General features: G+C 38.9%; 1 protein-coding gene across 9 annotated transcripts in view; it reads left to right on the top strand.

Moving 5' to 3' along the window:
• The first annotated feature begins 5,645 nt into the window (after positions 1-5,645).
• Positions 5,646-12,828, top strand: part of LOC607986 (myelin associated oligodendrocyte basic protein) — a 54,237-nt gene continuing 47,054 nt past the window's right edge. For 5 of the 9 annotated variants that reach the window (XR_005376867.1, XM_038570502.1, XM_038570498.1 and 2 more), the window contains exon 1: positions 5,648-5,805. The gene's annotated coding sequence lies outside the window, so the exon portion shown is untranslated. Of the gene's footprint in view, positions 5,806-5,904; positions 5,990-12,828 lie in introns of all 9 variants that reach the window. The other 4 variants (XR_005376868.1, XM_038570499.1, XM_038570503.1 and 1 more) reach the window with 4 other exon arrangements.

Below are 12,828 nucleotides of genomic sequence, written 5' to 3' on the forward strand. Positions count from 1 at the left end.
ATCCCTCACTGCTACATGCTGACATAAGAGACACTCTCCTTAACCAACTTCAGTCAGGTTCCTCTGGACCCTCTTCCTAATCAGGCCTCAACCTGGGAACTTCTGAGTCCATCTTTACACCAATCAATTTTTAAAAATTTTAAAAGACTTATTTATTTGAGAGAGAGAGAGAGAGAGCCAGGGGAGCAGCAGGAGGAGAGGGAGAAGCAAACTTCTGGCTGAGCAGGGAGCCAGATGCGGGACTCAATCCCAGCACCTCAGGATCATGACCTGAGCCAAAGGCAAGATGCTTGACCACTGAGCCACCCAGGTACCCCCTACTCCATATTTCTTAATTAAAATAACTTTTTATTTTTATTTATTTTTAGTAATCTCTACATTCAATGTGAGGCTCGAACTCACAACTCCAAGAGTAAGAGTCACATGCTCCTCCAACTAAGCCAGCCAGACACCCCTGCACTGACCAATTATTTTTTAAAGACTTTATTTATTTAATCATGAGAGACACACAGAGAGAGGCAGAGAAATAAACAAAGTGAGAAGCAGGCTCCTTGTGGGTAGCTTGATGTGGGCCTCAATCCCAGGACCCTGGGATCATGACCTGAGCCATTATCCCAGATGCACAACCACTGAGCCACCCAGGTGCCCCTTGGTTAAGTTGCTTTAACCAGAAGTATCCTGTCACCCAAAATTACCTCTTGGTAATTTCCTATCCATTGGCTCCTCTGACCTCCTTGTTGGCTATAAATCTCCACTGGCTATGTTGTATTTGGAGTCGAGCCCAGTTTTATACTGAGGTCTCTTTCCCCCTATTGCAATATTTCCTGAATAAAATCTGTTTTTAACACTGTTGTTTGGCTCTGGTTTTCTTTAACACATGATACTGACACATTCTTATTCTGAGTCTTTCTTTTCACTAGGATCCTTGCATCTGGCTACCCTGTGTCCACCTTTTCCTTCTCTAGTGGTAATATTACAAGGGGTAAATCCGCACATGGGGTGCAGGCAGCTGGCCAGCAAAGGCATGTCTTCTACAGAGTGAGTTTTAACACAGCAAGTTGGACAAAACCAGACCCTTAATTAGGGAACACAGTGTACATTCTTACACAGGTCCCCACTGGCCAGAACACAATTGTGACTGGGCCCTAACGTAGTGCAGAGGGAGAGAGAGAGATTGGGTGTAGAGGTTGGGAACACATAGAGGCTTTGTCTGAGCGGCTGGCAGCTCAGTTGGTATCATAATCCTCTGTTCACCATTGAAAGCTGGGCACTGTGTAGTTAAAAATCTATAAGATCAAGGTCAAAGTCTTGGAAGAGACAGATTTTCTCTGAAAGTGAAGATTGAAGGGCAAGTGAGAAACCATTTAGGTTTGTTTCTCTGAGGTTTGATCAACGATTCATTAGTAAATACCATCTTACAATAATTAAATGGTCTTACAGCTATTTATAAAACTTACCCTCTGCCCCTCCGTATTTCTACTGGAAAAACAGTATTATTGTCATGAATCTGAAAACCTCTAGCTTGCCTTTTATCCTATTAGTCAAAAAACAACGTTTACAACACATATTTTGATACATAATTTGTTGGGAAGCAACAATTGTCTCACTGTGTATATGACTTTATGTACATTTCAGTTTTTAGGTGAAATATGGGGATGTCATTATTTTCTATAGATAATTTACTCATTTTATACTAATTTTCAGTAATCCCCCTAACAAAATATTTGCCATACTCTGTAATCCATTGTATGCTTATGCTTGACTATGTGCTAGTATAAAATAGTATTATGTCTGACTGCTAATGAGTCTAGGTTTATTTTTAGAGTGATGAAAACATTACAGAATTAAGTAGTGGTGATGCCCCCATAACCCCAGGGTCCTGGGATCTGGCCCTGAGTCAAGCTTCTTGCTCAGCAGGGAATCTGCTTCTCCTCCTCCCTCCTCCCTCTCTCTCTCTCTCTCTCTCTCTCTCTCAAATAAATCTTAAAAAAAGAAAAGTGACAGGTTAGGGGCACCTGGCTGGCTTAGTTGGTAAAGCATGCAACTCTTAATCTTGGGGTTGGGGGTTTGAGCCTCATGTTGGGTGTAGACATTGCTTACAAATAAAATCTTTAAAAAAATCTATTAAAGAAAAATGGCAGGGTAACTACACATGCTTATTTTATCTAGTCTCCCTTCCAAAAAATTCTTAAATTATAGCAGTAAAATGTGTATTTTAGAAAAGTAAAGAATTAAAAAATATTTTATTTAAGAGGTGTAGTTGAGAATTTTTTAAAGGCTTTAGCCCTTCAAGAGAAGGAGACACCCCAAAAAAAAAAAAAATGAGAGATTATAGCCCACTTTTGGGACATAGAAAGTGGGAAGAGAATGATAAGTGACTTGGCAGAGTGGAAACAATTCCAGTTTAAGTGCTTTCAGAGGCCATGACCCAAAAAGCAGGCCAAATGTATATGCTACCAGCCATGGTAGAAAGCAGGGCAAAGGCTTGGTGAAGCCTACATTCAGAATGGATTTCAAGTTTCACTGCATCAACTTGGTCTGGTCACTGGAAATTTATTATGGAGAAATTTCAAGACTCAGAATCTGTGGAGAGCAGAGGAGAGATGGGCATGGCTTGGAAAGGGGACACATCCATACAGTCATGCGGTCTCTTGCTTCCCTTGACCACAGAATCAGTAGCAAGATATTCAAACTCCCCTACCTTCTCTATTCCTTCTAAGCTTAAAAGCAGACTACTCTTCTCTGAAGGAGCTGAAAGACCCTAGGGGAAAATCTTCCAGCTACTTGGATTTTGTGGGTTTTATTTGTATTAAGATTTTATTTATTTATTCATGAAAGACATAGAGAGAGAGAGAGAGAGAGAGAGGCAGAGACATAGGGAGAAGCAGGCTCCATGCAGGGAGTCCAATGCAGGATTTGATCTTGGGACTTCAGGATCACACCCTGGGCCAAAGGCAGCCACTAAACTGTTGAGCCACCCAGGCATCCCACTACTTGGATTTTGAAGTCTGCTCACATAAAGTCCTATGTGGCTGCCCATTCCACCACTCATCAAGCCCAATGCTTGTACTTGGAGCATCCAGTCACCTCTTGAATGCCTAACAGACACAAAGGGACAGTGAAAGATGACCAGACAAAGGAAAAAGCTTTCAACAAGAAAGGGAGAGATGAAAACAAAAGAAGGTTGAAGGAAACTGGGGTAAACTTACTAATTCAATTCAAGGAACAAAGCTAACAAAGAAGCAAACAAACAACAAGAAGTAAGCAAAGAACCCTAACATAGTATAATTAGTATTTTCTTAGAGTTTAGAGAAAAGACCATGTGCTTTGAAAAATGGAAAGTCAGCAAACAATAATGAGGTGTTAGAATTTAAAAATCTAATTCCAAAAGAAAATATAAAGTTCAATAGGATGCATATAATTAATAAAATAAGAAAACTTCATCAAAGGTAGAACCAAAAGTTAAAGAACTGGAAGCTTCCTAGAGAGAAAAATGAGGAACAATTGGAGGATCAATTTAGTTTTCTGTCATTACTTTTCAATAGCCAACTAATAAAAGTTTTCAGGCAGAAGCAAGAAAATGAAAGGGAATAAATTAATAAAAATAACAGAAGGGGCACCTGGGTGGCTCAGCAGTTGAACATCTGCCTTTGGCTCAAGATGTAATCCCAGAGTCCTGGGATCGAGTCCTACATCAGGCTGCCTGCATTGGAGCCTGCTTCTCCCTCTGCCTATGTCTCTGCCTCTTCTGTGTGTCTCTCATAAATAAATAAATAAATAAATAAATAAATAAATAAATAATAAATCTTAAAAAAAAAAACAAAGCCAAAAAACAACAGAAAAATTACAAAATACAGTGTTGTAAATTTCTAAGGGACAATGATCTACCAAGTAGGGATGAAAAAGACTCATATCAAAGGAATGGGGGACTTCTAGCACATTTGGAGTTGAAATAAGATCATGAACATTTCCAGAGATTTTTTAAAAATTACAAAAGAATGGGAATCTGAAAGGTCTAGAGCTTTTCAACAACAGCAGTGGAAGAAACAAAAAACAGAAAAATAATATACCCAGAGTTCTGTGGAACTCTAATTTTCAACTCAGAATTCTATACCCAGACAAACAGGCAACCAAGTGGTAAGAATAGAAATAAGCAGTTTTCAGCATTCAACCACCCAAAAATACGTAACCACTCATATACATATATATGACATGGAATCCAGGGCACAGGTGATCCACTACAGCAAAGCAAAGAAAGGAAGGCCCTGTCCTACACTGGCTTTGAGAGCATCCAGTTTAAAAACAGAACAAGAGAATAGGGAATTTCAGAAGACAATAGATGGAAATGATCATTTGATGTATTGGAATGCTTGAGAAAATTATTGATGGATATTTGAGAGATCTGCTGGAATGTTTGGGGAAAAATGAGTAACAAATAAAAAACTAAGCAAATTAAAATAAATAAATGAAAGCAAAAACAGGACAGCTATTAACTCCAGGAAAAATAAAGTTGTAAAGAGAGAAATAATCACAGTTGATCACAAGTTTCTGCAGGAAATAGTATTTGCATATTTATAAGACTATAGATACTGACCTAGCTACATTCAGTGGGTGAAGGAGAGAGCAAAGAATAGAGGGCAAAAAACCCACACCCTCTTCAAAAAGCCAAAAGCCTACAATAAATAAATACATAAATGGCTGTTAGTGGAATTATTTAGCAATGTGGAAATAAATATAGAAAAAAATAGCTTAAAAAAGTTAAAAGTTAAGTGCGGTTGCCTTTGGAGTGGGATTATGGAGTGGGATGAGATAGCAAAAAGGGCTATTGTTTTTCAACATAAGCCTTTTAAAAATTGGGGTATAGTTGACACACAACATAAGTTTTTTAATACCATTATAAATAATCTCATGCATGTATTATTTTGATAAATACAAAAACTATTTAAAATAGTACATATAGGGATTATGGTGTATTGGTTTGCTGGGGCAGCTGTAACATAGTACCACCAACTGGGTGGCTTAAGTAACAGAAATGTATTTTCTTACAGTTCTCAAGGCTAGAAATCTGAGATCAAGGTGTTGGCAGGGTTGGTTTCTTCTGAGGCCTCTGAGAGAAGGTCTATTCCAAATCCTTCTCTGTGACTTGTAGACGACTGTCTTTTCCTCATGTCTTCTCATTGTCTCTCCTCCATGCATGTCTCTGTGTCCACATGTGCAGACACTGGGTGAAGGGTGTGTGGGTTAGTAGGGTGAGCTGGCATGTTGGTTTGGTTGGACCTGGCACATCGTTTGATGTGTGGAGTTGGTGAGGGGTGAGCTTTGGTGAGGGGTTTAACATGGAGTGTTGATTATGTTCCAACATAGAGGACCAAAATATGTGACTGTGTGTAGAGATATAGTGTGGATGTGGGGTATGTGTGTATCTCTCTGTGTGTATATATGGTATGGCTGTAGCTTAGTTTAGCTTTTGTTTAGATTTTCCTTTGCCCTTTGTTTTAGTCTTTGTTTTTGTCTTTGTTTGGCCTTTGTTTTGTCTTTGTTTCACTCTTTGTTTAAACTTTCTTTGGCTTTTGTTTGGTCTTTCTTTAGCCTTTTGTTTAAAGTTTGTGTGGCCTTTTTGTAGTCTTTGTGTAGCTTTTGTTTTTAAGTGGATCTTGGCTGAGAAGCCTTCAAAAATACCTTGTGTAATGAAAAACCCGGATATATAATCTCTCCCTATATATTCTGTGTGCATTGAAGTAGGCTCATCACCCCCAGGGACCTGGTGCAGACCTGGAGCCTGTTTCACACGACTGCTACTTGAAGGTAAGGGAATTCCATAGGTTTTCATTTTACTTCAGATTGTACTTCGGTTCAAGTGGTAACTGCACATTTTTGTATGGGCCATTTCATTATATTCCACAGGGAACTTGCTATTATAGCGGTCAAGACTGCGAGAACATAAAATGATGGAGAAAACAAGAGCAGAAGACACCAAGGTTATTCTAATGTGAGCAGAAGGCCCCTTCTGGAATGTTCCAGCTACAGTTTGGGAATTGTCTGAGCCTGGGGAGAGATTCCAAACCCTAACTCAGATTCTTTCAGGTTTAAAGCTTCAGGGACGCCTGGGTGGTTCAGTGGTTGAGCGCCTGCCTTTGGCTCAGATCAGGGTCTTGGGATCAAGTCCCTCATCGGGTTTTCCACAAGGAGCCTGCTTCTCCCTCTGCCTATGTCTCTGCCTCTCTCTGTGTGTCTCTCATGAATAAATTAGTAAAAAATCTTTAAAAAAAAATAAAGCCTCATGTGTCTGGAGCTAGATTTGTGGAGCTATTGGCTTCTTCTTTTTCTATTTCTTCTTTCATTATTTGTCATGATTTGAAAATGAGTTTTTCCTTCTTATCTAGAAGCAACATCTTCCCTCACTTAGCTAGGTTTATGTGTGGTGGATATTAATGGAATAAGAAAGTCTAAGTCTTGTTAGAATTTTGCTCCCTGTAGATTAGAAACCTTAAATGGAAAGATGTTAATGCTCTGTCTTGTGCAGAATCTCTTAGAAACCAGAGTTTTGGGAACCCTGGGTGGCGCAGCGGTTTAGCGCCTGCCTTTGGCCCAGGGCATGATCCTGGACACCCGGGATCGAATCCCACGTTGGACTCCCGGTGCATGGAGCCTGCTTCTCCCTCTGCCTATGTCTCTGCCTCTCTCTCTCTCTCTGTGTGACTATCATAAATAAATAAGAATTTAAAAAATTAAAAAAAAAAAAAGAAAGAAACCAGAGTTTTCCAATGTTGTGGTGGGTAGAACAAAGAAAGAAAAGATTTTGTGTCAAGGCAATAAAGCAATGAACTTGGCTAAAATACTAGGAGAAAAATAGGGAAAATAATTTTTGCTGCTTTGTGGATGAAACAGAAAGGAAAAAACAGATTGGTGTTCGATGCATAGCTTTGCTGTTTTATGTTTATTTAGATTAACAAGAGAATGCCTTAGTGAGTGGATTTTAAAAATTGTTTCAGGGGCACCTGGCTGGCTCAGTGAGTAGAACATGCAACTCTTGATCTCACGGTTGTGAATTTGAGCCCCACATTGGGTATGGAACCTATGTAAAAAAAAAAAAAAATTGTTTTAGATTAGCAGAAATATCACAAACTCTAGGAACATTCCAGATATACCCAGATCACCCAAATGTTGACATTGTTACACATTTGCTTTATCATTCTCTCTCCTCTTTCTCTCTATACACATATACATATTATTTTTTCTGAGCCATTTGAGATTTTCAGATATGATCAAAATCAGAGAGCCAACATTAGAAAACAGACATCTAGGTTTTGTCAACTATTCCAGGTATCAGCCCCAGATCATGCATCACTTTGGTCACCACATGTCTTATTGTCCTTTATTCTGGAAGACACCCGAGACAGCCATTCTCTTTCATGGTCTTTACAAGTTTGAAGAGTATAGGTCAGTTATTTTGTTAAATGTTGCTCAGTTTGGGCTTGATCTGATGTCTCCTCATGATTAGATTCAGATTATGCAGTTTTGGAAGGAATATGCTTGTATTTCAGGCCATACATCTCCAAATTTATACTGGAATCTGATTGTACAGACTTTTTAACTTGAAGTCTGGTTTCTGTAATGGGTAACTAGAATTTTAAATGAATACCTAAAATCTTACAAGAAAACATAAAAAATCTAAAATCCAGAGCTTTTACAGATAATTCCCAAGTATTCACTAAAAGTGTATAAACGGTGGTCTTTTGTTAAAAATGACAACTGCAACAATATGTACATGAAGTTGATAGGAATAAAGTGAAGTATTTAATATTGACTCTTTGCATGTGTTAGATTCATGTCTACTGCTTTATTTATTATTTAAAAAATATTTTATTTATTTATTCATGAGAGACACACAGAGAGAGGCAGACACATAAGCAAGCTCCTGGCAGGGATCTCAAAGCAGGACTCAATCCCGGACCCAGAATCACACCCTGAGCCAAAGGCAGACACTCAACTGCTGAGCCACCCAAGCATCCCATGTCAACTGGTATATGAGTGTTCATTTCATGAATGTGATCATTCTTTTCTAAGCAAAATCATCTGCTGAAAACAGGTATAGTTCACAAAAGAGTGGTCCTGGATAGCCACTCCAGGCTTGCTGACAACCTTTAGCAGGTTGGCAAGGTGTCGAGAAGAGAACAAACTTTTGTTTGTAAGTGGGAAAGCTTCTGTTTGGAGGTAGCTGGCAGTTTTATCGTTCTGAAGGTAGACACCAACTTCCTAGCAGATTTCCTTTGTTTTAGGAAAGTTATTAAAATAGACTCTTAAAAAAATTAAATAGACTCTTAAGATTTCCAAATATAAAACATCTATTTTTTTTCCCTAGAGGAAACAATGAAGTCATCATAAATATAAATGTAGGGCAGTTGGTTAACTTGTTAAATGGTCTTTTTAGTCAAATAAATGTATTATGGTTTTGATGGGACTGTTCCCTGGATGAAGTAGATAAATATTTTCTTTCCTAATATGGAATTAGATAAGAAATTTGGAGTTCTGCTCATGCTACTATTTAATGTTGAGAAACTCAGCTTTTGGGAAAATGTAGCATTAGCTATTTTGATTGCCTTATCTGGTCCATAGGAATCACCCTGGAGTTTGAGGAAGTGACTTTTACTTAAGGATTATACGTTCCCATGATGAACCATTGGATCAGAAAATGAAGGTGTCCTTTGGTCACTCACCCTAAAGAATTGGAAGCTAGGACCAGGAAGGTTTGGAAGGCCAAAAGAACATGTGGATGGAAAAAAAAAAAAAAAAAAAAGAACATGTGGATGGGAATTGAGTTGTTTTCCACAACCTGGAAGTCTGCTAGGCTGGAATTAGGGTCCCTTGTGGAGTCTCCAAAGGTGACCTCTTATTGGCTTGGCAGGCCTCTCTGGTTTCTGTTACTCTGTTACCTCTAACACATTCGGTAAAAACTTGATGGTATTAGCTGTGGTTAAAAGACCAGTCTGTTTTAAATGTACTCAGGATTTTGTTTTCATTCAGGCATGATGAGGGCAGCAGATTAGAAGATGATTGCCATTGAAGATTGACACTCACAATTCCCAAAAGGAGGATGCATGCCTGACCATGCAGAGCCACATGAGGAAACACCTGGATTGACAAGGAGCCAGAGGGAATGAGGGGAAAGCATGGCAAGAGCTTTGTGGGGTTTTTTTTTGCAGGAAGGACTGGGCAAAGCAGGGTAAATAGACTAGGTAAATTTAGGATGGGCTAGTTTGAATAATTTCAGTGGGTTCTGGCATAAAAGGACTGTCCTGGGTTGTCTGGTTCCTAGCCATAAAGTGATTAGCACAGAGGAATGTTGGCTTAATCTGTGGGACCTTGGTGAAAAGGGTAAGTGGCAAGTGTAGGCTCTGGATTGGCTGGTTTAAACATGAAAGTTACATTCATAGGGGAGTCATTTGTTGTCCCTAGGAATTAGCTAGCCTGGGGAAGGGCAATGTATCTGGGATCAATAGGCCTCCAGGTGCCAGAGCATCAAGAATAGAGAAAGGAAAATATAGTTAATACACAACAGCCACATTTGGAGTGAATGGGATTGGCAAAAGTAGGGCCGCATTCAGACTCTGAAGCAACAGCATTTAAGATCCAAGGACATTTGGTGTAGACAGGTCCATGGAATGTGTATCTATTTTTTATGCCAGTTCAAAAATTAATTATGAAGATAGAGGGATGGGTCTTCAGTGATCCACAGCAGTGAGGATATTAGCTTGGATGCAATATTATATTAGTTTGGAGGATATTACACTGTTGTGTAACAAATTACTACAAACTGAGTGTTAAAACCATGCCCATGTATTATTGCACAGTTCTATAAATCAATTGTCCAATAGGCTTGGTACTCTGCTTAAAGTCTCACAAGGCTGAAACCAGAGTGCTGACGGACTAGCCTCTTACTTAGAGGCTCTGGGTGAAAATCTACACCCAAGCTCATTCTGGGTGTTGGCAGAATTCATTTCCCCATGGCCCAGGTCCCTGGACCCCCATTTTCAGGTGAGCAATGGTGGATTGTATTCTTCTGGTGCTTCAAATATTTCTGACCTCTTCCTTTGTCCTAGTTCTCTGATTCCAGCTAGAGAAAATTCTTGGCTTTTAAAAGACGTATGTGATTAGACTGGGCCCACTCAAATAATGGGTAATCCCCCTATTTTAAGGTATATCTGCAAAGTGTCTTTTGCCATGAAAGGTTACATAATTCATAGGTGTCAGCAACTAGGATTTGGAAATTGCTTGGAAGGGTCATGTTGCCTACCACAGAGGGTTTATGATTAAATATTGAACACTTGATAAAGGTGGTATTTGCCAAAATCTCCATTATAAAATTACTATTTTTTGTTTTTAATTAATATTTATTGGGAGGGAGATATTTTGAGGTACTTTCATATTTATAATCCCGCCCTCTGTCTTCCTGTGAACATAATTCAGGTTTCTACCTGAATCTGTGTCTCTTGAGTTGCAATTCAGATTGCCCAAACTTATGCATCTTTGCTTAAATTTTCAGGGAATTCTTTCTTGGTCAACACCTATAAGGAAAAAAAAAAAAACACCTATAAGGGGTTAATATCCTAACTACATAAAGAACTTGTGCAACTCAACACACACACACACACACACACACACACACACACACAAGAATAATCCAATTAAAAGATAAGTGGAGGGTCTGAAAAGGTGTTTTTCCAAAGAAGGCATACAGATGGCCAGCAAGATGCAAGTACCTTGTTTCTCCTCAAACTTTCACCTGCTGTTTTTACCATCCGTTAGTGAATATTGCTTGCAGAAGTTGTTACTGTGGTATTCTTATGATGATTTTTTATTTCCCTCATTGCTTCTACATTTATTAAATGAGAATTATTCCTTTTGCTTTAGAGTGAGGGGAGGGGCAGAGGGAGAGAGAGAATCTTAAGCAGGCTCCATACTGAGCACAACCCTGAGCCAAAATAAAAAATCTTTACTGACTGAGCCACCCAGCCACGTAGGCACCCTAGGATTATTATTCAAGGAAGAGTTTCTCTTCATTTACTTTGATTTTTTTAGATTCCACATATAAGTGAAATCATATAGTATTTGTCTTTCTTCTCCTGTCTCATTTCACTTAGCATAATACCATCACAAATGACAAGATATTATTCTTTCTTATAACTGAGTAATATTCCATTATATGGATATGTACATACTACATCTTCTTTATCCATTCATCTATCGAAGGACACTGAGATTACTTCTATATGTTGGCTATTGTAAATAACGTGGCAATAAACAGGGGTGCATCTATCTCTTTAGATTAGTGTTTTCATTTTCTTCAGGTAAATACCAAGTAGTGGAATTACTAGATTATATGATATTCCTTTTTGAGGAACCTCCATACCATTTTCCACGGTGGCTGCACAAATTTACATTCCCACCAACAGTGCACGACGGTTCCTTTTCTCCACATCCTCACCAACACTTGTTCTTTCTTGTCTTTTTGGTACTAAATATTTCAACTGGTGTGAGGGGATATCACACTGTGGTTTTGCATTTTCCTGATGACTAGTGATGGTGAGCATCTTTTCATGCATCTTGTTGACCATCTGTACACCTTCTTTGGAAAAATGCCTATTCAGGTCCTCCACTTATCTTTTAATTGGATTATTCTTTTTTTGGGGGGGTGGGGAGCGGTGAGTTGTACAAGTTCTTTATGTAGTTGAGACATTAGCCCCTTATAGGTGTTGACCAAGAAAGAATTCACTGAAAATTTAAGCAAAGATGAATATGTTTGGGCAATCTGAATTGCAATTCAAGAGACACAGATTCAGGTAGAAACCTGAATTATGTTCATAGGAAGACAGAGGGCAGGGTTATAAATGTGAAAGTTTACAAGTGCAGTTCTCAGTCAGGGTTGTTGGACAAAACAGACTGAAACTAGGTCAGCTGGAATTGGTTGTGTTAATTTACCAATGAGGGATTGAAACTTGTCAAATCTCATTGGTTCCTTCTGAAGTGAAGAATGGGAAAGAGTCCAGTGTCATGGTGAAGAGGGAGTTAAGTCCAGGCCCAGGGCTTGCAGTTGGCAAAAAATTCACAGTTCCTTGAGGAGAAGGTGCATAAACTCCTCCTTCCATATGACCTCCTGGGCTATTTCATTCTTTTTTTTTTTTGAGATTTTATTTATTATTTATTTGAGAAAGAGGGTGAGAGCACAAGTGGGAGGAGGAGCAGAGGAAGAGAGAGAGAGAGAGAGAGAGAGAGAGAGAGAGAGAAGCAGCTTCTCTGCAGAGCAGGGAGTCCGATGCAGGGCTCAATCCCAGGACCCCGGGACCATGACCTGAGCTGAAGGCAGACACTTAACCAACTAAGCCACCCAGATGCCCCATTTTATTCTATTTTAAAGATTTTATTTTTAAGAATCTCTACACCTAACGTGGGGCTTGAACTCATGACCCTGAGATCAAGACTCTTGAATGCTCTACTGACTAAGCTGGAGGGAGGGGGGCTCCACCCTATTTTAAAAGAGACTCTCCTAGCTAGGTTTGCTTGCTCTATCTTGAAATCTTTTTTACACCAGATATATTATTTGCAAATATCTTCTCCATTCAATATGTTGACTTTTCATTTTGTTGATGGCTTCCTTTGCTGTGCAAAAGCTTTATATTTTGGCGTAGTCACAATAGTTTATTTTTGTAATTTATTTTTAAAAATTAATTTAAATTTCAAAGGAAGAGGCTCATCTGATTTGACAGAGAAATCTTACAATAATTTTTACAGTTAGTGATACAGAGTTGTCAGTTGCATGATTACTATGAT

This window comes from Canis lupus, chromosome 23, assembly GCF_011100685.1.
Source record: "Canis lupus familiaris isolate Mischka breed German Shepherd chromosome 23, alternate assembly UU_Cfam_GSD_1.0, whole genome shotgun sequence".
Lineage (NCBI taxonomy): Eukaryota > Metazoa > Chordata > Mammalia > Carnivora > Canidae > Canis > Canis lupus.